This window comes from Aethina tumida, chromosome 1, assembly GCF_024364675.1.
Source record: "Aethina tumida isolate Nest 87 chromosome 1, icAetTumi1.1, whole genome shotgun sequence".
In the NCBI taxonomy this organism is placed as follows: Eukaryota; Metazoa; Arthropoda; class Insecta; order Coleoptera; family Nitidulidae; genus Aethina; species Aethina tumida.
In genome coordinates this window covers 26,718,581-26,742,342 of record NC_065435.1, presented here as the reverse complement: position 1 = coordinate 26,742,342, position 23,762 = coordinate 26,718,581, and the positions used below count along the sequence as shown (strand labels likewise).

The window sequence follows — 23,762 nt, the reverse complement described above, 5'->3', positions numbered from 1 at the left end:
ACGTTAAGATTAAAATCTCGGAACTAGAGGGTGAATTACAACGAATGAAAGTAAGTAATGCAGTAAGCCGTCTGCCTATGGAGGTGTTCCCGAAATCTTGACGACGCACCCCTGTGCTCACCGAAAGGACACGGAAGCACTGGAAGTATTTGTTTCCATTAAGGTCAAAACACAAAAGTTAATAGTTAGAACATGCCTGCTTACAAGGCGACGTGGAATGATAATGCAAGGTACTCAGTAAAACGCTTATTGACTATCTTACAACATTGGTGGGCTGTATACAACTAACTCTGCTCTTACAACTTAACTCTGTTTCTATAACTACGCTCTTCTATTGTTTTTATTCTCCGTTGTCATCACAACCGTTATACACGATGTCTAGATATTCTAACATAACTTGCCTCGAGTGAATTGGACCAATGATGAGTAAGTATAGTGTTTGCATGAGTACTGAGGTTTACACTTTAAACTATCAATTATCATTGGTTGATTGTGTCTTATGAAATTTTGTACAATATGTTCCCATTTTATCTACATGTAAAAAAATTAAGAACTAAGTTTCCTAAGTTGTTCTCTAAAGAGCTTATAAAATTAACTATTCGTTATTCAATTTTGTTCATAAAATCTGGTAGACCAAAAAGTTTTCTTTACTTGTTTACCTCCAAACTTTAATCAGTTCAAACATTTCACACGAACCACATTTCTCTGAAGTTGCTCCTACGCTTCAATTCAAAATTATTAGTTAAATATTCTCGCTTTTATTAATGAGTCCCTGCCTCATTGGAAATGATAATCGGAAGAAATACTTGTGTATAGTAATGCTAGAAATGAAACAGATCGTATCAAACTGTTATTTTTAGATAATATTTTTGTCTAAATTCATTAATTTACTTACAGGAATCCCAACTAAACAAAGAATAAGAACTTTCATGTATATGACGCTCCTTAAAACAACACATTAATACCTAATTAATTTGTTTTCAGAATAAATTAAGCTTGAAATCTTAAAGTACGATGCAAAAAGCAAATGGTGTAAAGATTCGATTCTTTAAGCAAGAATTTGTGAGCGGCAAATTTCAACTAGGTACTGAAATTTTTCTATCACGTTTGGTTGGATTATTACCCTCAAATAACACTAAGATACCAATCTTTCCAAATTTGCTAATTTTATGTCAAAATTTAATTAGATTCCTCATCTCCAGATGACAACTTCAAATAATGTCAGCACATTTTATTAACAAAATCATGAAAAAGTGATTTCTACTTTACAATTTGCTGATTTGCAATCTTTGTTCAGATGAAATTTATAAATAATAGCTCTATCGTTTGTAATTTTGTTGAAATTTTCATCTACGTTTGTGCATATATATTTTAAGTGTCTCCACGTTTTCTTGAGAGCTGACAAATTGGACACCTTGGCCTTAGTTGCTGATTTATAATCGCGATTCCAGGAACCTGGGATCCTATTAATTAGTATTTTTCTAAAAAATCTTTATAAACATTCAAGAGGTGAAACACAATTTACTTTACCTACATGCTCCATACTTGCTTTAAAATAAAGTTCAAATCGTGGTGGTGAATCAAAACTTGAAGATTGTGATGCACAATATAAATTGAACTTTGCGAATGTTATTTGATGGGATAAGAACCCTTTAGAAGATAAATAAAAGTTGCTCAAGTTTTTTGTGCTCTTCGCAATAATTAAATGAACAAGTTTAGAAGGTAAATTTACCAAAGAATAGTTATGTACATAATCTGGGTTCAATAAGAACGAAGGCAGTTCTTCTTCCTTTCTATTTACCTGGAGGAATATCATCATCTGACACATGTCTGATCGGAATTCCAAATAAAAGCTTTTCTAAGAAAATTGTTTCTCAATTCTTGACTCTGTTATAGCGTAAGCTTTATTTTCAATAATAAGATGTTTTTTCGCATTGTAAATTAAATTGTATCAAAAGAATGTTTCACTGTTAACTGTCACAGAAGGATAGCTCCTCCATTATTATTATAGAATCCTGTGTTCAGAATATCTCGACAATTTAGAATATCATCTTTCTATATTTGGTATCGCCAATATAAAATCGACCAACAAGCAAAATGAAATAACTGAAATATCAGTTGTCAGTTAGTTTTCAAAACAAACGTACAGGACCAGAGTTCTCAAAAATTTATTCTCCTGTTTTAAGAAATTGTTAGTAAATAATTTCATTATTTATTCCTTATGGTATTACTCAAGCCTTAACCATTATGTTAAACCCTACACATTTTCCATTTAAATTCAATCCATTGATGTTAATCATCAAATTTGACTCTTTTAAGAAATTATGTGTTATGAATTACATCTGAAATAAATTGATGGCGTGTTTGTAGTTGTTGAGTTTTTGAATGATGAGATACCTAGTGTTCTCAAGTTTCACAGCTTCTTTTGAATGTTGAAATTGTTAATATTTCAAATTAAGTTGTAGGAACAATTGTAAATAACAGTTGCTAATTTACAATAAGTGTTGTATTGTTTTTTAAATTTGATTTCCCTTAGCTACATAATTTGTTGCATTTATTCAATCATATTGGAACAGTTACACTAATAACAAAATATATCTATTTTAGAGCTCTGATTTCAAATAGTGTTAATTCGTCATGAAATTCTCGAAAATCAAGTCACATGAAAAATTCCCGTGGGCTTTAATTTTGCTGAATCAAAATATTACCAATCATATTAAAATTCATTTAAGTAAAGTTAGGCATATGATATATTATCAAAACACCAAGATGTCTTAAAAACTGTAAAAAAGAATTCCGATTTGTATATATATCAAAAGTTAATCAAAGTTATACAATATTACATAGTACAGAGAGTATTTAGTGTACAATATCGTGTTATATATACTGCCCCTTTGGTTAACTGAATCAGTGCACTACATCGACGTATAATCAAATTGATTCATCCCTAATTAAAAATCGCTCCGTTATTTTCCTTCTTTCAAAAAAACCTTTGGTCACTGTGTTTTTCAATCTCTTCTACAATATGATATATTCAATCAATTTTTGAAGATAATTTTTGCAATACCCTCAAAAATTATTTCTTTTTACAGATGGCAAATTTAAATAAAGCATCCTAAGAACTCCATGTACATCCCAACGCATATGGAGAGTTACTACCACGATTTTAACATATTTTTAAAGCAAGTATGGAGCATATAGGTAAAGCAAGTAAATTGTGTCTCACTTCTTGAATGTCTATAAGAGCATAAACTTTCATTTCAATTATGATATTATTATTATTATAATTATTATTATAGATAATTTAGAAGAATACTGCTTAATAGGATACAAGGGTCCGCGATGTTTGGTAGTATAAAATACCTTCATTCTATGATCAGTATCGCGAATAAGCAGAACGAAAATACTCCATCTTTAGTTCTCGATGTTGTCAGTGTGTTGCCAAAACACGCATACTGTCAAGAAAATATGGAGACACCAAAAATATATATGCACCAAAGTAGATGAAAATTTTAGCAGAACTGCAAATGATAAAGCCATTAATTATAAGTTTCAACCGAACAAAGATTGCAAATCAATATTTACGCAGAAAATTGTAAAATAGAAATTACTATTTTATGATTTGGTTTATAAGTTGTGTTGATATTATTTGAATTTGTCATCCAGACATGAGGAATCTAAATAATTTGCGATATAAAATTATCAAATATGGAAAGATTAGTATATCATTTGAGGGTGATAACCAATGTTGAAAAAGAAAATTTCAGTGTTGAAATCTGTCGCTCAGTTATTCAAGCTGAGAGAATCACCTACGTGAATTTACTGTTGATTTAAAAAGGTGAAATATTTAAACAGTTACAAAAATAGCAACTTACTGTCTGAAGGTTTAGATTACGTGCCCTGAAAGTCACTGAAATCAAATCAGTTGCAGATCTCTCGTCGACATTTATTTCAAGTTTCAATAGCAACCAATTGTTTGTCAAAAAATAAAATAACATTTATATTGCTAAGATTACGTTTCCTTATGACATATGTCAGAAGTATGTAATTTAGCAAAAAAGTTGTCTTCTCCCAAGCAAAACTTGATTTGATTCTTATATTGTATTTCACCAAATTGTGGTTCAGTTATATCTTTTCTTATAATTCTATTCGTTTTAATCCACAGTGTCAGCAAATTGACAGAGCAAAGGAATATCGTGATGATTTTTCGATTTGTTATAATATTGTTGATGGTAGAACTGTTTCGAATCAATCTCATCCTTATATTTCAACCTACACTGGAAGACTATAAATGAGATTCACAAATAATTAAATATAACTTAACTTTACAAATAAAATTACTTAGTTTAACTTAAGTCGAAAATTTAGTTTGGTGTTATAAAATGGTTTCGACACATTGTCGATTTTTTCAACCACCAATTTTTCAGTAGAAAAATTTACAGCTATATATAACATAATTATTTATAATATATATACAACATAATTATTTATGAAACGCATTTACCGTCATAGAGTACAGATTACAATAGGAAAAATTTCTTCGCCACAATTATAAAATTATAATTATTATAAACATGCTTAATTCTCAAAATGAAAGTACCTGCTTTATACACAGACAGATATGTGGAACTCCAACGGGAACATTCCAGTCCTCAGCCTTTTTGGTAGAACTTTTGGTAATGCTGTTTTCTTCTTTATTGGGATTTTTGCTTGTACTTTTTTTGATTTCTTGGATTTTTTTTTCATATTTCCCGATATGTGGCTTTGTCATAGCACATTTCATCTTCATTTATATGATAGTAATCAGTCTGTCAATGTGTCAATTCCTGATGTCCAACGAATCGTCGAAATAGCTTATTTGTTTTTTATTTATATTAAATAATTTAATTGTGTGTGTTTTAGCATAAAATATATCATTAATTATAAAAATCTTGAATACAGATGAAAATTATACGAACATTTAAATCCAATTCTTGGGCCACTAGAATCTTTCCAGCATTTGCCTTTTACATCGTACTTTCAGATTTCAATCTTAATTTATTGAATTTATTCTGAAAACAAATTATGTATAAGAGAGGTAGGTTTCGATATGAACTGATTAAAGTTTTGTGGTAACCAAATAAAGAAATCTTTTTGGGCTACTTGATTTTATGAAACATATTTAATTTTGCTTATGACAACGAAATTCAAATATCTGCAAATGAATAATGAATTGTTAATGTCATAAGCTCTTTATAGAACAACTTAAGAAACATAGTTCTTAATTATTTTTACAGGTAGATCAAGTTGGAACATATTGTATAAAATTTCATAAGATTTGTGCTCTCAATCATTAACATCCATATTGCTTAAAAGTAAATCCCAATCAACTAATGACAAGTGATAGTTTAATGAGTAAACCTCAGAACTCATGAAAACACTAAACTCATCATTAGTCCAATTCACTCGGGGCAGGTTTCAATCTCCAGTTACTAAAAATATATCCACTGATGCACAATGATTGGAATAAAAATCAGAACCAGATGCTGGTAAACTGTTCCAATTATTCACTTTTGGCTTTTGACCATAATGGATATAAAGACTTCCAGTACTTTCATGTCTTTTCGGTGAGCACAGGGGTGCGTCATCATCAGACGATTTCGACATCACTTTTATAGGCGTGACCCACTTCGTGGAAAACTTTTGCGTTTCGGAGGTGTGGGGTGGCTAGTTGGGAGAAAGGATTGGTGTTAGAAGTAGGAGTATTTCCAGGATTTACCGAAGGTGTCTGTAGTTTAGCAGACAGCTTACTGCATTACTTACTTTCATTCGTTGTAGTTCACCCTCTAGTTCCGATATTTTAATCTTAAGGCCTCTTGAAGCGCCGGCAGACTTTTGGGTTTTATTGAGATTTTCACTTCATATAGTTTATTTATCTGAGTTTGAATCCGAATATAAACGCACACTGGTAAAATGTAATATTTTTCAAGGAAAAGAATAATATATATTAGGGCAAATTTTAATATTGATAAGATTTAGATGACTGAGATAATGTTAGAAATTGTTCAGTGTTCATATTTATGTATTTTGAATTGAATTAAAGCAAAAAGGTCAATACACTGACATTTAGAAAAAAGTTTTCATAGAAAAGAAACACTTAAATTAGTTTGGCAATATTGTGAAGACTGATATGGAATACGGTTCGTATTCTTTGACAACTCCTTGACAATCTTGACAACTGATCTTTGTGTAATTTTATTTTGTTCGGTATCCGATCCTATAATGCTCTTTGGCGAATTACGGAAAGAGGTTATTTCAATCTGCCAAAATGTGGAGAATGTGTATCGTATAAATATTACTCCAGGAGCTGACCCAGCGTACTAAATTTGATAATATGCTTTCCTTAGTTAACTTAATGCTGTCTTGTTAACCCTAATTAGTTTACTTGAAGGATTCTTCTAAAAAAAAATCTAATTTACAGCGCAATGTAGCTTACACTACTATAAAGAATGAACAATTTTGACACAACTTAAAACAAATAATGTTTCATCTCCTCTTGGGATGCCAATTGTAACTGAAGCGATGACCAGGTAGGAGTGCACTGAAACTACACATAAACTGTTAAAATTGTAATTTGAATTGTGCGCCTGTGGACAGTTAAGTTGTAATTTTAACACTAAATTCTTAAATATAAATTTTTCTTGAGAAATAATAAATTCTTTTAAGCCCAGAAAGACTTATTTACTGAGAAAAGTAATAAAGTTAACCTAAAACGTCAATACGACAATTGAAAGGTGATATCTCGTAACATTTGGAATAAGGGTTCTTAAATTGTCAGCAAACAATCAATTGGCATTAATTGAAAAGTTAACCGGCCGAGATAATTACGTAACCTGGTTATTTACTACAGAAACACATCTACAGCAAGAAAAGTTGTGGACTGCATAAAACCCCCCACATGTGTCATTGTGGACACAAAACGAGACACAAAGGCAAAAACTAAGATAAATTTACTAGTTGACTCAATAAATTACGTGCACATACAAGAGAGTAGTACTGCAAAATAAGTATGGGATAAATCTTGGTTGACACGCTGTGATGGGCTGCTGCATGATCTCTGTAATACTTCACATACTGCATGTTAAAACGTAGAGAAATATATGAGTAAAATAATGTGTACCGCTCACAAGCTCAGAAACATTGGTTTCGAAGTTGACGATGAATGGCTATTTACAGTGCTACTCTCCGGTCTACCAGAATCCTATCAACCAATGATTATTGCTATTGAAAGCTCCGGCATGAAGATACCTTCTGTTTCTGTGAAATCAAAACTATCACAAGATGTTAAACAACCTGAAAGTGACTCAACAGTATTGTCAGTCATCAAGAAAATTAAAAACAACCACAGAAACAAAGTAAGGGTCCAAGGTGCTACACTTGTAACCAGTAAGGTCATAAAAGTCCTCAAATGCAAATCCAGAACCAAGAATGTTCAACAAAAAGCAAGTAGTTCATCATATGCTGCTGCGTTTGAGGCAACATCCAGCCAGAGTGACCCATGGTAAGTGGCTTCCGATGCATCGTCACACATGACAAGACGTAAGAACATGCTTGAAAATATGACGGCTCCTGTCATACATAAAATCAGAGTCGCAAACAACAAAGTATAATCTGTGCAATGCTCAGAACAAGTGAGGTTGGACCATTATGACGATGAAGGTCAAAACAAAAAGGTGCGTGCTTTTTACAAAAGTATTATGTGTTCCTAAATTGGCAACAAATCTATTGTCTCTAAGTCAGATTATTTGCGATGGTAGCCAAATAAAATTTGACGGAACGAGCTGTGTTATTATGAAGAGCAGAAGTGAGGTAGTATCTTCCTACTGTAGCTTTATGTTAGGGTCGACTGGAACAGTATTAGGATCAGCATTAGTCATTTCAATTCTGTTTAAAATTTGTTCCATATAAATACTAAAACTCTTTTCGGTGTAGAGTCGAATTTGGCATGCCAGCAGCAAGGGAATTGTTTTAACCCATATGGTGACTTGTTCAATTTACATACCATGTTTTCGTCATGATCCAACCCTTCTTGTTAAGTCATAAATAGGTGTCTTCAAGTTCTCCATATTAAAATGCTGTTTTTACGTCTAGTTACTTGATTTTGTGATTATTTTGTACAGCCAAAGATAGTAACGATCGTATTGAACTGATTGTTTGTGCAAAAGTTTCCTGGTAATCAACACGTGCAATTTGTCCATATCATTTCACACACAGATGTGATTTGTAACGTGGTCATTAAATAAATGAATCACTGTCATTAAAGTTATTATAACAAATCGAAAAATCATCTCGATATTTCTTTTCTCTGTCAATTTGATGACACTGTCAATTAAAACAAATAGAAATATAATAAAAATATAACCACAATTTGATGTAATTTTAATACAATGAAAGAAACAAATCAAAATTACTTGAAAGATGACAACTTTTTTCTAAATTACATATTTCGAATATGGTTTAATTGGTCATTGGACGTTTTGTTTATATTGTAACGTGTGGCACATGTCACAAGGAAACGTAATCTTAGCAACATAAATGTTATTTTCTTTTATTTGATAAACAAAATTCCTTCATTGCTACTGAAACTTGAAAGTTCGTGATTTCCGTGATTTTTCAGCACTCGTAATCGAAATCCTCAAACAAAAAGTTGCCATTATTGTAATTGTTTAAATATTTCACTTTTTTAAATCAACAGTAAATTAACGTGGTTGATTCTTTCAGCTTGAATTAGTGAGCGACAATTTTCAACTATGCACTGAATTTTTCTCTTTCACTTTTGGTTGGGTTATCACTCTCCCACAACACTAAGATACCAATGTTTCCATATTTGCTAATTTTATGACGAAAATTATTTAGATTCCTCATGTCTGGATGACAAGTTCAAATAATGTCAACACAACTTTTAAACCAAATCATGAAATATTGATTTCTATTCTACAATTTTCTGCGTAAAGATTTGCAATCTTTTTACAGTAGAAATTTATAAGTAATAGCATTCTTTTGTTGATTTATTACATATATATTTTTAGTGTCTCCACGTTTTCTTGAGAGTTGCTATCGAGTACGCACGTTTTGACAACTTTCTGACAACTTAGTCAACTAATGTTGAAGTATTTCCGTTCTGGTTAATTGCTGATCTTATAATCGCGATACCGATTATAAAAAGAGGTTATTTTATACGACAAAGCATCGCAGAACCTGGAATCCTATTAACCATTATTTTTCTAAAAATCTACTTTATAGTGCAACAAGGGCAACATAATTAAAAGGAACGCTTACGAAATTATAGACATTCAAGAAGTGAGACACGATTACTTGTTTTACTTATATGTTCCACACTTGCTTTAAAAATATATTAAAATCGTGGTAGTAACTCTCCATATGCGTTGAGTTGTAAATGGAGTTCTTAGGATGCTTTATTTAAATTTGCAATTTGTAATAAGAAATAATTTTTGAGGGTATTAGAGAGTTTGATGAATAACCCGAAAAGTTTTGACAATGACAGAATATGGAAGGGCGTGACAACTAAGTTGACTTATTAATTACTAGTCAATAATAGTTGATGTTAACAGAGAAATGGAAAGATTAACTATTTCTACACATTATTTCTTCTTCAACAATAACGCATACTTTAAGCTGGAATTTATATGCTAAATTACTGTCCATCCCATCTAAAAATTGTTCTGCAATCAGTGCACCAGAATATTCACCAGTTTTTCTTTTACATTTACGCAAATTTATTTTAGTTTGAGCCAAACCAACTTTTCTAGATAAACTACCGCCTAATCTGTTACACATTTCTAAATTTCAAACATATTACATTAAAATCTTTTATGTAAAGTGTAACTTTCGAAAATAATGTTGATTTATTTTTTTAAAAAAACTAATCACTTTACATTACAATCGTTATGATTATCTACAGTGGAAAACTTACTTGACAACTCCAGCCCAGTTAGTTCAGCAAACAATAAATCATGGCAGATTCTATCAGATGCCTTTTAAAAGTCTGTATAAACAACATCAACCTGTAAATGATTTTCAAGAGCAACAACTGTCGAATTGTTATAAATAAGAAGGTTGGTCGCAGAAGATTTACATTTGCAAAATCCATGTTGACTCTCATTTATAATATTTTGGAACTATTTTGAAAATGAATTTTTTTGGACAATTATGGAATACAAAACATTTTTCATACAGGCCTAAATTTGTTACAAGTAAACTATCTCCATTCTTTAAGGTAGGTGTAATAAATGATTTTTTCTGTACATTAGGAAATAAAGCACATTTTAAAAACAAGTTAAATTCCATTTTTAGAGGCTTTGTTAATGATAATCCACAATTCATTCAATGCTGTAGAAGGAATATCATAAGGACCTCTATTACTAGATAAATCTGACTTCTGAGTTCATTAAAAACATCAATCTGGAAAAAATTATTATTATTTTTTGAATATAAACCAAAATATTTTCATGACAAAACGATATTGCTTAAATTTGTGTTTGCATTGAAAGCTAAAAAACGAAACAAACAGCTCACGTGTAAAGACTAAATACTTATTTCTTTTGTAGTTTTCGTCTTTTCAACGACGAAATTGTAAGTTACCAAATAATTGTTCAGTTCAGTTCAGTTTTGAAATCAAATTACATTTTGTACATATTCAGGTTCCAACAGCAATGAAGGCGATATGTTTATTAATCAAAAGTAAAACATACTTCCGTTGTCTGAAGAATATGCAATGCTTTAATACAATTCAATATACATAAATTTGAACACTAAGGAAATCGGGTACCTCTGGAAACGTCGGCAGACATTTGGTTTTTATTGAGATTTTCACTTAGCTTGTCTCTTTTCCGGACACTACACATAGTTCACACACATAGTTTATTGATTTAGTAACCGAAGTTACCAGCAACTCTCCTCTTTCGAATATGGTAACTGAATTGGTCTGAATTTAGTTAGTTACTAAATTCAGACAAATAAAAAAATTTGTTTACCTGGTTGGTAACCTTGGTTACCAATCCAAGAAACAACTGAATTAAGTTTAGGTTTTCGTACTATAAACAGTTTAATAACTGAATTAGCGGTCATGAAATGAGTAAACAGCAAGCGTGCCTGCAAGAAGTTTGAGTGCTTCAGAGTCCTATTGGGGCCACACGGCACATCGCCAGTTTCATTTCAGAAGAAGTTCCTATTAAGAGACAAAAACCGTGAAATAAGAAAATGAAAAGGCGGCTCAAATCCAGGTTCGATTGTCAGAAAGACACAGCCAATTATTGTAAAGCCCCAGTTTTGATCGGCTGGATTAGAGTACATTAGAGTACCAATTAATTCTCTGTATCGTGTGGAGTCTTTGAACATTTTTAAATCTCTGTTAACTTTCTAAAATATATTTTTTTTGTTTAAGTGTTACTCTTTTCGTACTTTGGTTAATTTCTATTCCAAAATAAACCTAGCATTCTTAGATCTTCAATTTCTCAGCTAATTCTATCTTACTTTCATTACCAGTTCGTTTTTCAGCAGTTCTTTTGTACTCCTTAAATTTTTCAAGAAATTCTCCTTTTGACATGAGAAAATACACCTTGCACCATCCACTATTATCGTCTATAAATGTTCGAAGATATCTTGATCCACCTCTGGTTCTAACTCGCTTTGGTCCGCAGATGTCTGAATGAACAATATTCAGTAACTGCTTACTTCTTAATTATCTGGCAGTAAAGGGTGTCCTTGCATATTTACCTCATTGATATATGCCACACCACGTGGGTAATTTATCGTTATCCAATTTTATTTATACTTAATCAAATAATATAAAATATATAAAATATATAAAATAATTGTTTCAAAAGTGCCATACATCTTTGGAAATCTCGCATCCTTTGATACTCTTGAGGTCCGATGGGCTTATGCATAGGATTATGTCCGCATTTACCTTTTTATCTTATTTACATCCACGTTTTAAGCGCTGATTCACTTTTTTTGTCACCCTGACATCTAACTGACTTTGATACTTCATTAACGAAATTCCAGGTATCGATTTTGGTAAGTAACGCCTCTACCTGAATCCGCCTCGTGTCGAAATTTTCTTTGGATAGAAGTTCAATTCTTGTACCACAGATCGCCATCTCGAGTCCCATGTTTCGATAGTATGGACCTACCTTATAACTCATCCTACATCTGAGAATTGAGCTTCTTTATTCTAATTATAATTTTAGAATAGTGCCGTAGTAATTCTTCCTTAAAATTTAATCTGTACTGTAATCAGTAAATGTGTTTCCTAAAAAATTATGTCGCATATATCTTTTAAGTACTTCTTTCCACTAACTAATTGGAGGTTAAAATTAATTAAATTAACCACAAAACAAAGTAGTTTCATTTGGAAAGTTATATTATATTTAAATATTTGGGAACCACATTTATAGTCATTTAGTGTAAGTTGAAATATAAGGATGAAATTGATTCGGAACAGTTCTACCATTAAAGTTATTATAACTCATCTCGACATTTCTTTGCTCTGTCAATTTGTTGACACTGTGGATTCAAACGAATAGAATTATAACAAAAAATATAACTGAACCACAATTTGATGTAATATTAATACAATGTAAGATCAAATCAAATTTACTTGAAAGAAGACAACGTGATTCCAAACCACATATTTCGAATTAGGTTTAATTGAATTAACCATAACTCTTGCCTATAATTGGACAGGCTGACATACATCATAAGGTGACGTAATCTTAGCAGCATAAATGTTATTTTCTCTTATTTGACTAACATATCTCCCTTCGTTGCAACTGAAACAGGAAAGATTGCAAAATGTCACTCAATACAACACTCACTCCAAAATGTTCGTTTAATTTTGTACTAATTAATTAAAATTTTATTTATGTGTATATACATCAGGCAAGTTACTTGTTTTCAATTTCATCCCCCACCTCTCTTAGTAGCAAAATATATTTCTGCATTTAAGTATAAAGTTAATGAAAACAATTTCTATTCACATGTTAATTATCTGTCAGATTCACAGACAGTATTCCTTTGATGGAAAATAAATGTCGTCGAGACATCTACAACTGATTTGATTTCAGTGACTCGTAATCGGAACCTTCGGACAGTAGGTTCCTATTATTGTAACTGTTTAAATATGTCACCTTTTTAAATCAAAAAATAATTCACGTAGTTGATTCTTTAAGCAAGAATTAGTGAGCGGCAAATTTCAACTAGGTACTGAATTTCTCTCTTTCACGTTTGGTTGGATTATCACCCTCAAACAACACTAAGATACCTTCTAATTTTGCTAATTTTATGTCAAAATTTATTTAGATTCCTCATGTCTAGATGACAAGTTCAAATAATGACAACACAATTTATAAACAAAATCAAATCACAATTTTCTGTGTAAAAATTTGCAATCTTTGTTGAGTTGAAATTTATAATTAATAGCTCATTTGTAATTTTGATGAAATTTTCATCTACTTTAGTGCACATATATATTATAAGTGTCTCCACGTTTTCTTGAGAGCTCGTAACCGCTACGCACGTTTTGACAACTTGCTGACAAATTAGACTACTTGGGCATGTTGGGGTATTTTCATTCTAATTAGTTGCTAATCTTATAATCGCGATTATAGGAACCTGGGATCATTTTAAGTAGTATTTTTCTAAAAAAACTACTTTACCGTGCAATAAGGTATAACATAACTGAAAAGAAAGATAAACATTCAAGAGGTGACACACAATTTACTTGGTTTATCTATATGCTATATGCAGAATCTTAACATCTACTACATGTCTGATCGGTATTCTAAATAAATGATTTTCCAAGTAAATTGCGTCTCAATTCTTGACTCTGTTATAGCGTAAGCTTTATTTTCAAGAATAAGATATTTTTTCGCATTGTAAATTAAATTATATCAGCAGAATGCTACACAGTTAACTGTGACAGGAAAATAGCTCCTCGATTATTATTATAGGATCCTGTGTTCAGAATATCTCGACAATTTAGAAGAACAACTTTGTGTACTTGGTAAGGCCATTATAAAATCGTCCAACAAGCAAAATCTCCAACATCAGTTGACAGTTAGTTGTCAAAACACACGTACAGAACCAGAGTTCTCAAAAACTTATTCTCTCGTTTTAAGAAATTGTTAATAAATAATTTAATTATTTACTCCAAATAGTATTATTCAAGTCTTAACCGTTAATTTAAACCACACACATTTTCCATTTAAATTTGATCCACTGATGTTAATCATCAAATTTGACTTTCCTTAGAAATTATGTGTTATTCCTTATGAATTACATCTGAAATAAATTAATGGCGCGGATGTTGTTGTTGATTTTTTGAATGGTGAGACACCTACTGTTCTAAAGTTTCACAGCATCTCTTGAATGTTGAAATTGTTAATATTTTAAATTAAGTTTTGGGAACAGTTGTAAATTACAGATGCTAGGTTACAACAAGTGTTCTGTTGTTTTTTTAAATTTGGATTCCCTTAGATACAGAATTTATTGCAGTTAATCAAGGCGGAATATTGTAACAATTACATTAATAACGAAATATATCTATTTCAGAGCTCTGATTTCAAATAGTGTTAATTAATCATGAAATACTCGGAAATCAAGCCACATGAAAATTTCCCGTGGGCTTTTATTTTGCTGTATCAAAATATTACCAATTATATTTAAAGTTCACTTAAATAAAGTTAGGAGATAAGATATATTAACAAAACACCAAAATGTCTTAGAAACTGTAAAAAAAAATCCCGATTTGTATATATATGGAAAGTTAACCAAAGTTATACAATATTACAGAGTACAGAGAGTATTTAGTGTAAAATATCGTGTTATATATACCGCCCCTTTGGTTGACTGAATCAACGCACTACAACGCCGTATAATCAAATTGAGACATCCCTAATTAAAAATCGCTCCGTTATTTTCCTTCTTTCAAAAAAATCTTTGGTCACTGTGTTTTTCATTCTCTTCTACAATATGATTTATTCAATCAATTTTTGAAGATAATTTTTGCAATACCCTCAAAAATTATTTCTTTTTACAGAATGCAAATTTAAATAAAGTATCTAAGAACTCCATCTACATCCCAACGCATATGGAGAGTTACTACCACGATTTTAACATATTTTTGAAGCAAGTATGGAGCATACAGGTAAAGCAAGTAAATTGTGTCTCACTTCTTGAATGTCTATAAGAGCATAAACTTTCATTTCAATTATGATATACCTTATTACAGATATTTTAGAAGAATACTGCTTAATAGGATACAAGGCTCCGCGATGTTTGATTGTATATAATTACTTCTTTCCATGATCGGTATCGGGATTATATGATAACCGAATAAGCAGAACGAAAATACTACAACTAAAAATATATATGCACTAAAGTAGATGAAAGTTTTAACAAAACTGCAGCAGATAAATCTATTAATTATAAATTTCAACCCAACAAGGATTTCAAATCTTTATTTCCCCAGAAAATTGTGAAATAGAAATCACTATTTCATGATTTGGTTTATAAATTGTGTTAACATTATTTGAACTTGTCATCCAGACATGAAGAATCTAAATAAATTACGACATAAAATTATCAAATATGGAAAGATTGGTATATTAGTGTTGTTTGAGGGTGATAATTAAAGGTGAAGGAGAAAAATTCAGTGCATGGTTGAAATCTGTCGCTCACTTATTCAAGCTGAAAGAATCAACTACCTGAATTTACTGTTGATTTAAAAAGGTGAAATATTTAAACAGTTACAAAAATAGCAACTTACCGTCTGAAGGTTTAGATTACGAGCCCTGCAAGTCACTGAAATCAAATCAGTTGCAGATCTCTCGTCGACATTTATTTTCGACAGGTAATTAATATGTGAAACGAAATTGTTTTTGTTAACTTTGTTAATTTTATATTTCCATTAGAATAGATTGCTGCTAAGAGAAGTTTCAACTACTATAAGGTGAGGAATAGAATTGAAAACAAATAAAATTTTAATTAATTTGTAATTAAAAAATAAAACGAGTGAGTGTGTGATTGAGTGACATTTTGCAAACAAGTATCAATAGCAACGAATTGTTTGTCAAAAAAGAAAATAACATGTCAAATTACGTTTCTTTATGGCATATGTCAGAAGTATGTAGTAATTTATAAAAAAGTTGTCTTCTCTCAAGCATATTTGATTTGATTCTTACATTGTATTAATATAACACCCAATTGTGGTTCAGTTATATCTTTTCTTATAATTCGTTTTAATCCACTGTCTCAGCAAATTGACAGAGCAAAGGAATATCGTGATGATTTTTCAATTTGTTATAATATTTTTGATGGTAGAACTGTTTCGAATCAATCTCATCCTTGTATTTCAACCTACAGTGGATGACCATAAATGATATTCCCAAATATTTAAATATAACATAACTATACAAATAAAACTACTTTGTTCAACTTATGTCGATATTTTAATATTAATTTGGTGTTATAAAATGGTTTCGACACATTGCCGATTTTTTCAACATCCAAATATTCAGTGGAAAAATATACAGATATACACAATATAATTATTAATGAATCACATTTTCCGTCATAAATTACAGATTAAAATATAAGCAAAAACTACTACGGCACAATTCTAATATTATAATTACTATAAACATGCTTAATTCTCAGATGTTATTTGAGTTGAAACGTATGCCCATACTATGGAAAACTTTCCATAAATTGAAAGTACCTTCTTTATACACAGACAGATATGTGGAACTCCAATGGGAACATTCCTGTCCTCAGCCTTTTTGATAGAACTTTTGAAGACGGTTTCTTGGTATTGCTGTTTTCTCCTTTATTGTGACTCTTTCTTGACCTTTTTTCGGATTTCTTGCATATTTTTTCATATTTCATAGCCTCAGAGAAAATAGCATGCCCTCAACCTCCGGAGATCTATCTTTCAACACTCTAATCCGGAGATTGCATGCTTGCATGATATCCAACCCTGTGAATCCGACAGATACAAGAGACCTTGTCTCTTGGCTGTCTAGACCTCTGCGTCTCTTTTGAACATCTTTTCTTTACTATGTAGCGATTGTTACGTACCTCTTTAGTTTTCCCTTATATTTTCCTAAACCTTTATGGTTAACTACTCTTAGGTCATGATCTTCGGATCATTGCCCGGAGAGGGGTTTTTAGTCGGTAAAGTCCGGCACTACGTCTTGTAGATTTCCCCCTCTTTGCTCCAATAAAAAAATAATCATAATTTATTCTGAAAACAAATCAATGTGTTATTTTATGGAGCCTTATTCTGTGTTTAGTTGGGAATTCCTGTAAATATAAATAATGAATTTAGCCAAAACTATTCCCTAAAAATAACAGTTTGGTAAGATCGGTTTCATTTCTAGCACTACTGTACATAAGTATTTCTGCTAATTACAATTCTCAATGAGGAAGAACCTCATTAATAAAGAGGGAATATTTAACTATTAATTTTGAATTGAAGCGTAGGAGCAACTTCAGAAAGATGTGTTTCTTATGAAATAAAAGTCTTAACTGATTAGAGTTTTGTTGTAAACAAATAAAGAAAACTTTTTGGGCTACTTGATTTTATGAAAAATATTGTAATATGTTTATATACAACGAAATTCAAATGTCTACAAGTGAATAATGCATAGAAATTCAAACAAAATGGTCCTGTGGCATAGACAACTAGAGTACCTACATTATAAAGGCGTACAGGATTTGTACAGAAAGCGACTGGTACACGGTAATAAATTGGATAATGATAAATTACCCATGTGGTGTGACAATGTCAACGAGGTAAGCAAGCAAGGAAACCCTTTACTGATAGAGAAGAAAGAAGTAAGCAGTTACTGAATATTGTTCATTCAGATATCTGCGGACCAATGCGAGTCAGATTCAGCGGTGGATCAAGATATCTTCTTACATTAATAGACGAATATAATAGGTGGTGCCAGGTTTTTTCCTTAAGTCAAAGGGAGAAGTTTTTGAAAAATTTAAGGAGTACAAAAGAACTGTCGAAAATCAAACTGGTAATGAAATTAAGAGGGAATTAGCTGAGAAATTGAAGATCAAAGATTGCTAGGTTTTTCTTTAGAATAGAAATTAACCAAAGTAAGAAAGGAGTAATACTTAAACAAAAAAAATATATTTCAGAGAAATTCAGAATGGTAGATTGCAATCCAATTAAAACACTGTATGACTGCCACTCAAAATTTAACAGAGATTTAAAACCATTCAAAGACCCTACACGATACAGAGAATTAATTGGTACTCTAATGTACTCTAAGGTAACCGATCAAAACTGAGGCTTTACAATAACTAGCTGTGTCGTTGGATGTGGTACCGCTTTCCTTTGTGCCAATAGAACCTGGATTTGGGCCTCCTTTTCCTTTTCTTATTTCTCGGCTCTTGTCTTTTAATAGGAACTTTAATAGGGTCACTAAAAGTGAGTTAAAAGTTTCTTATTGTTAGCGACTTTTGTCAATTGTTCAAAGAGTGGGTAGCAACCAGGGAATATTGTTGAAAATTACAATTTTTTTTTGAGTTGTTCGTCCTTCTTTTGTCTGAATTTAGTTATAATAGTTACCATAATCGAAAGAGAAGAGTTGTTAATTTGGCTTGTAACCTCAGTTACTAAACCAATAAACTATGTGTAGGGTCCGGAAAAAAGAAAAGCTAAGTGAAAAACTCAATAAACCCCAAAAGTCTGCTGACGTTTCCAGAGGTACCCGATTTTCTTAGGAATAAAATTTTGGAACTAGAAGGTGAGATACAGAGAGTGAAAGAGTGCTTACACAGCTTTGTCGTCTAAACTAGGGATACTATCGGTAAACTCTGATGTTACCCCTACTCCTAACGCTAATCCCAAATCTTTGTCCCAACTAGCCACCCCTACTCCTGCAAAGTCTCCCAGCTCCAAAACTCAGAAAACTTCTTGGAACTCGGTCACCCCCAAGGAGGTGATGTCGAAATTGTGTAACTACGACGCACCCCACCATTTATGGTTCAGTGTTGAAATTTATGTATATTGAATTGTATTAAAGTATTTTAGACCAAGTGCCCTAAGAATTAGAAGAGCCTTCTCATAGAAAATAAACTCCTTGTTATTAAAGTAATTATTTAATGTTTCTAATTGAATGGAATTATTTGGTAGCACTAATGGCTAGACGTCTCAGTCTCAGTTTCGGCTCGTATTTTTTGACAACTCACTGACAATCTTGACAACTGATCTTTGTGTAATTTTGTTTTGTTTGGTGTCCGATCCTATAATGCTCTTTGGCGAATTACAGAAAGAGGATATTTCAGTCTGCCAAAATGTGCGAAAAATGGGATCATATAAATATTAATCAAGGAGCTTACAAATTCCGATAATATGCATTCCTCAGTTAATTTAATGCTGTCTTGTTAACCAAAAGTAGTTTACCTGAAGCATTCTTCTCAATTTACAGCGCAATGTAGCTTAGGCTATTATAAAGAATGAAAAATTATAACACATCTTAAAACAAATAATGTTTCATTTCCTCTTGGGAATCCAATTGTAACTGTTGTGATGACCTGTAGAAGTGTACTGAAACTACACATAAACTATTAAAATTGTAATTTGAATTGTGTGCCTGTAGACAGTTAAGTTGTAATTTTAACACAAAATTCTTAAATATAAGTTTTTCTTCTGAAATAATAAATTCTTTTAAGAAAAATTAACAGGTTATGGAGCCAGAAAAGCCCAGGGAAGCCCAGAATGGCTTACTTACTGAGAAAAGTAATGAAGTTAACCTAAAACGTCAATACGACAATTGAAAAGTGTTTTCTCGTAACATCTGGAATAAGGGTTCTTAAATTGTCAGCAAACAATCAATTGGCATTAATTGAAAAGTTAACCGGCCGAGATAATTACGTAACATGGCGATTTGCTCTAATAACATACCTACAGCAAGAGGAGTTGTGGAACTGCATAGACCCCACCACATGTGTCATTGTGGACACAAAACGCGACACAAAGGCAAAATTAAGATAAATTTACTAGTTGACTAAATAAATTACGTGCACATGCAAGAGAGTAGTACTGCAAAAGAAGTATGGGATACGTTTTCATAAGTATTTGATGAATCTTTGTTGACACGCTGTGATGGGCTGCTGCGTGATCTCTATAATACTTCACTTACTGTATGTCAAAACGTAGAGAAATATGTGAGCAAAATTATGTGTACTGCTCACAAGCTCAGAAACATTGGTTTCGCAGTTGACGATGAATGGCTAGTTACATTGCTACTCTCCGGTCTACCAGAGTCCTATCAACCAATGATTATTGCTATTGAAAGCTCCGGCATGAAGATAACTTCAATTTCTGTGAAATCAAAACTATCACAAGATGTTAAACAATCTGAAAGTGACTCAACAGTATTCTCAGTCAACAAGAACAACCACAAGAAACAAAGTAAGTAAGGGAGCTACACTTGTAATAAGTAAGGTCATAAAAGTCCTCAAATGCAAATCCAGGACCAAGAATGTTCAACAAAAAGCAAGTAGTTCATCATATGCTGTTGTGTTTGAGGCAACATCCAGCCAAAATGACCCATGGCAAGTGGCTTCCGGTGCATCGTCACACATGACAAGACGTAAGAACATGCTTGAAAATATGACGGCTCCTGTCATACATAAAATCAGAGTCGCAGGCAACAAAGTATAATCTGTGCAATGTTCAGTACAAGTGAGGTTGGACCATTATGACGATGAAGGTCAAAACAAAAAGGTGCTTTTTACAAAAGTATTATGTGTTCCTAAACTGGCAACAAATCTATTGTCTCTAAGTCAGATTATTTGCGATGGTAGCCAAATAAAATTTGACGTTATTATGTAGGTAGTATCTTCCCACTGTGGCTTTATGTGAGGGTCGACTGGAACAGTATTAGGATTAGCATTAGTCATTTCAAATCTGTTTAAAATTTGTTCCATATAAATACTAAAACTCTTTTCGGTGTAGAGCCGAATTTGGCATGCCAGCAGCAAGGGAATTGTTTTAACCCATATAGTGACTTGTTCAATTTACATAACATGTTTTCGTCATGATCCAACCCTTCTTGTTAAGTCATAAATAGGTGTGTTCAAGTTCTCCATATAAAAATGCTGTCTTTACGTCTAGTTACTTGATTTTGTGATTATTTTGTACAGCCACAGATAGTAACAATCGTATTGAATCTCACCTGACTGTTTGTGCAAAAGTTTCCTGGTAATCAACACGTGACATTTGACCATATCATTTCACACACAGATGTGATTTGTAATGTGGTCATTAAATAAATGAATCACTGTCATTAAAGTTATTATAACAAATCGAAAAATCATCTCGATATTTCTTTTCTCTGTCAATTTGTTGACACTTTCGATTAAAACAAATAGAAATATATTAAAAATATAACTGAACCACAATTTGATGTAATATTAATACTATGAAAGAAACAAATCAAATTTACTTGAAAGAAGACAACTTTTTTCTAAATTACATATTTCGAATAAGGTTTAATTGGACATTGGATGTTTCGTTTATATTTTAACGTCTGGCATATGTCTCAAAGAAACGTAATCTTAACAACATAAATGTTATTTTCTTTTATTTGATAAACAAAATTCCTTCATTGCTATTGAAACTTGAAAGTTCGCAAAATGTCACTCAATCCCACACCCACTCCCAAATGTTCGTTTAGTTTTGTAATTACTAATTAATTAAAATTTTATTTATGTGTAAATACATCTAGTTATCCTGTTTTCAATTTCATCCCTCACGTCGTCGGTATCACATATTCAAACTAAATTATAATAGTTGGAACTTCTCTTAGCAGCAATCTATTCTAATGGAAATATAAAGTTAACAAAGTTAACAAAAACAATTTCTTTTCACATGTTAATTATCAGTCAGAATCACAGACAGTTTTTGTATGTCGACGATAGATCTGCAACTAATTTGATTTCCGTGACTTTCAGGACAAGTAATCGACATCTCCACAATAATGGCATCAAGTTGCCATTATTGTAATTGTTTAAATATTCCTAACGAGTTCTTATGGAGTCCGCACGTTTTGACAACTCTGGGAATTTTGACAGCTAATGTGAGAGTATTTAGTTCTTCTTAATTGCTGTACTTATAATCGCGATACCGATTATGGAAAGAGGTTATTTTATACGACAAAACATCGCAGAACCTGGGATCCTACAGCAGTATTTGTGTAAAAAGCTACTTTAATGTGTGGGCAAAAGCACCAAGATATGCTCCACCTTTTCTTTTACATTTACCCAAATTCATTGTAGCTTGAGCCGAACCAACTTTTCTAGAAAAACTACCGCCCAATCTATTACTCATTTTTAAATTTCAAACACATTACATTAATATCTTTTATCTAAAGTATAACTTGCGAATATGGTGTTGATTAATTTTTTTATAAAAACTAATCACTTTACATTACAATCGTTATGATTATTTACAGTGGAAAAATTACTTGTCAAATCCAGCCCATTTAGTTTAGCAAACAATAAATCATGGCAGATTCTATCAAATGCCTTTTAAATGTCTGTATAAACAGCATCAACCTGTAAATGATTTTCAAGAGCACCAACTGTCGAAAGGTTATAAATAAGAAGGTTGGTCGCAGAAGATTTACATTTGCAAAATTCATGTTGACTCTCATTTATAATATTTTGGAACTATGGCATAATTATTTTGGAAATGATTTTTTTGGACAATTTTGGAAAACAACAAGTAAACTACCTCCATCCTTTAAGGTAGGTATAACAAACGATTTTTTACGTACGTTAGGAAATAAAGTAGATTTTAAAAACATTTTAAATTTCATTGTTAGAGGCTTTGTTAATGATAATCCACAATTCATTCAATACTGTAGAAGGAATATCATAAGGACCTCTATTACCAGATAAATCAAGACTTCTGAGTTCATTGAAAAATATTAGATTTGTGTCTGCATTGAAGGCTAAAAAGTGAAACAAACAGCTAACGAAGTGTAAATACTTATTTCTTTTGTTGTTTTTGTCTTTCCAATGACGAAATTGTAAGAAGTTATCAAATAATTGTTCAAGATCAGTTTTGAAATCAAATGATATTTTGTACATATTCAGGTTTCAACAGCAATGAAGGCGATATGTTTATTAATCAAAAGTAAAACAAACTTTTGTTGTCTGAAGAATATGCATCGACAAAAGTGTGTGAATTGTTAATTAGACATTGCTATTCCTAACAAATATCAAAATTTTATATATTTTCTTTGATAAGATAATAATAACACTTAAACATCTTTTTTAGCTGCTTTTTTTCAATTCTGTTAAACTTATAAATTCACATCACATAATTAGGACCTTCCCACTTTCCGCATATTTTGGCAAATTGAAATAACCTCTCTCAGTAATTCGCCAAAGAGCATTATAGGATTGAACACCAAACAAAACGAAATTATACAAAGATCAGTTTGCCAAGATTGTCAATGAGCTGTCAAAAAATATTAACCGAAATTGAGATCTGAGACGGCTAATCATTAGCGCTGGTTTTTCCCAAACCAATTTAAAAGTTTCTTCTCTATGAGAAGTCTCTTCTAATTCTTAGTGTACTTGGTTTAAAATACTTTAATACAATTCGATATACATAAATTTGAACAATGAATCATAACTGGTGGGGTGAATCGCAGTTAGACAATTTCGAC

At 31.6% G+C, this 23,762-nt stretch overlaps 1 long non-coding RNA gene across 3 annotated transcripts in view; it reads left to right on the top strand.

The window, feature by feature from the left end:
• The window catches only part of LOC126264217 (uncharacterized), a 136,459-nt gene that overhangs the window by 52,057 nt on the left and 60,640 nt on the right, over positions 1-23,762 (top strand). The window contains exon 3 of one of the 3 annotated variants that reach the window (XR_007546977.1): positions 18,946-19,068. The exons of the other annotated variants lie outside the window; for them this stretch is intronic. This is a non-coding gene — a long non-coding RNA (uncharacterized LOC126264217). Of the gene's footprint in view, positions 1-18,945; positions 19,069-23,762 lie in introns of those variants that run through there. 3 annotated transcript variants of the gene reach the window in all.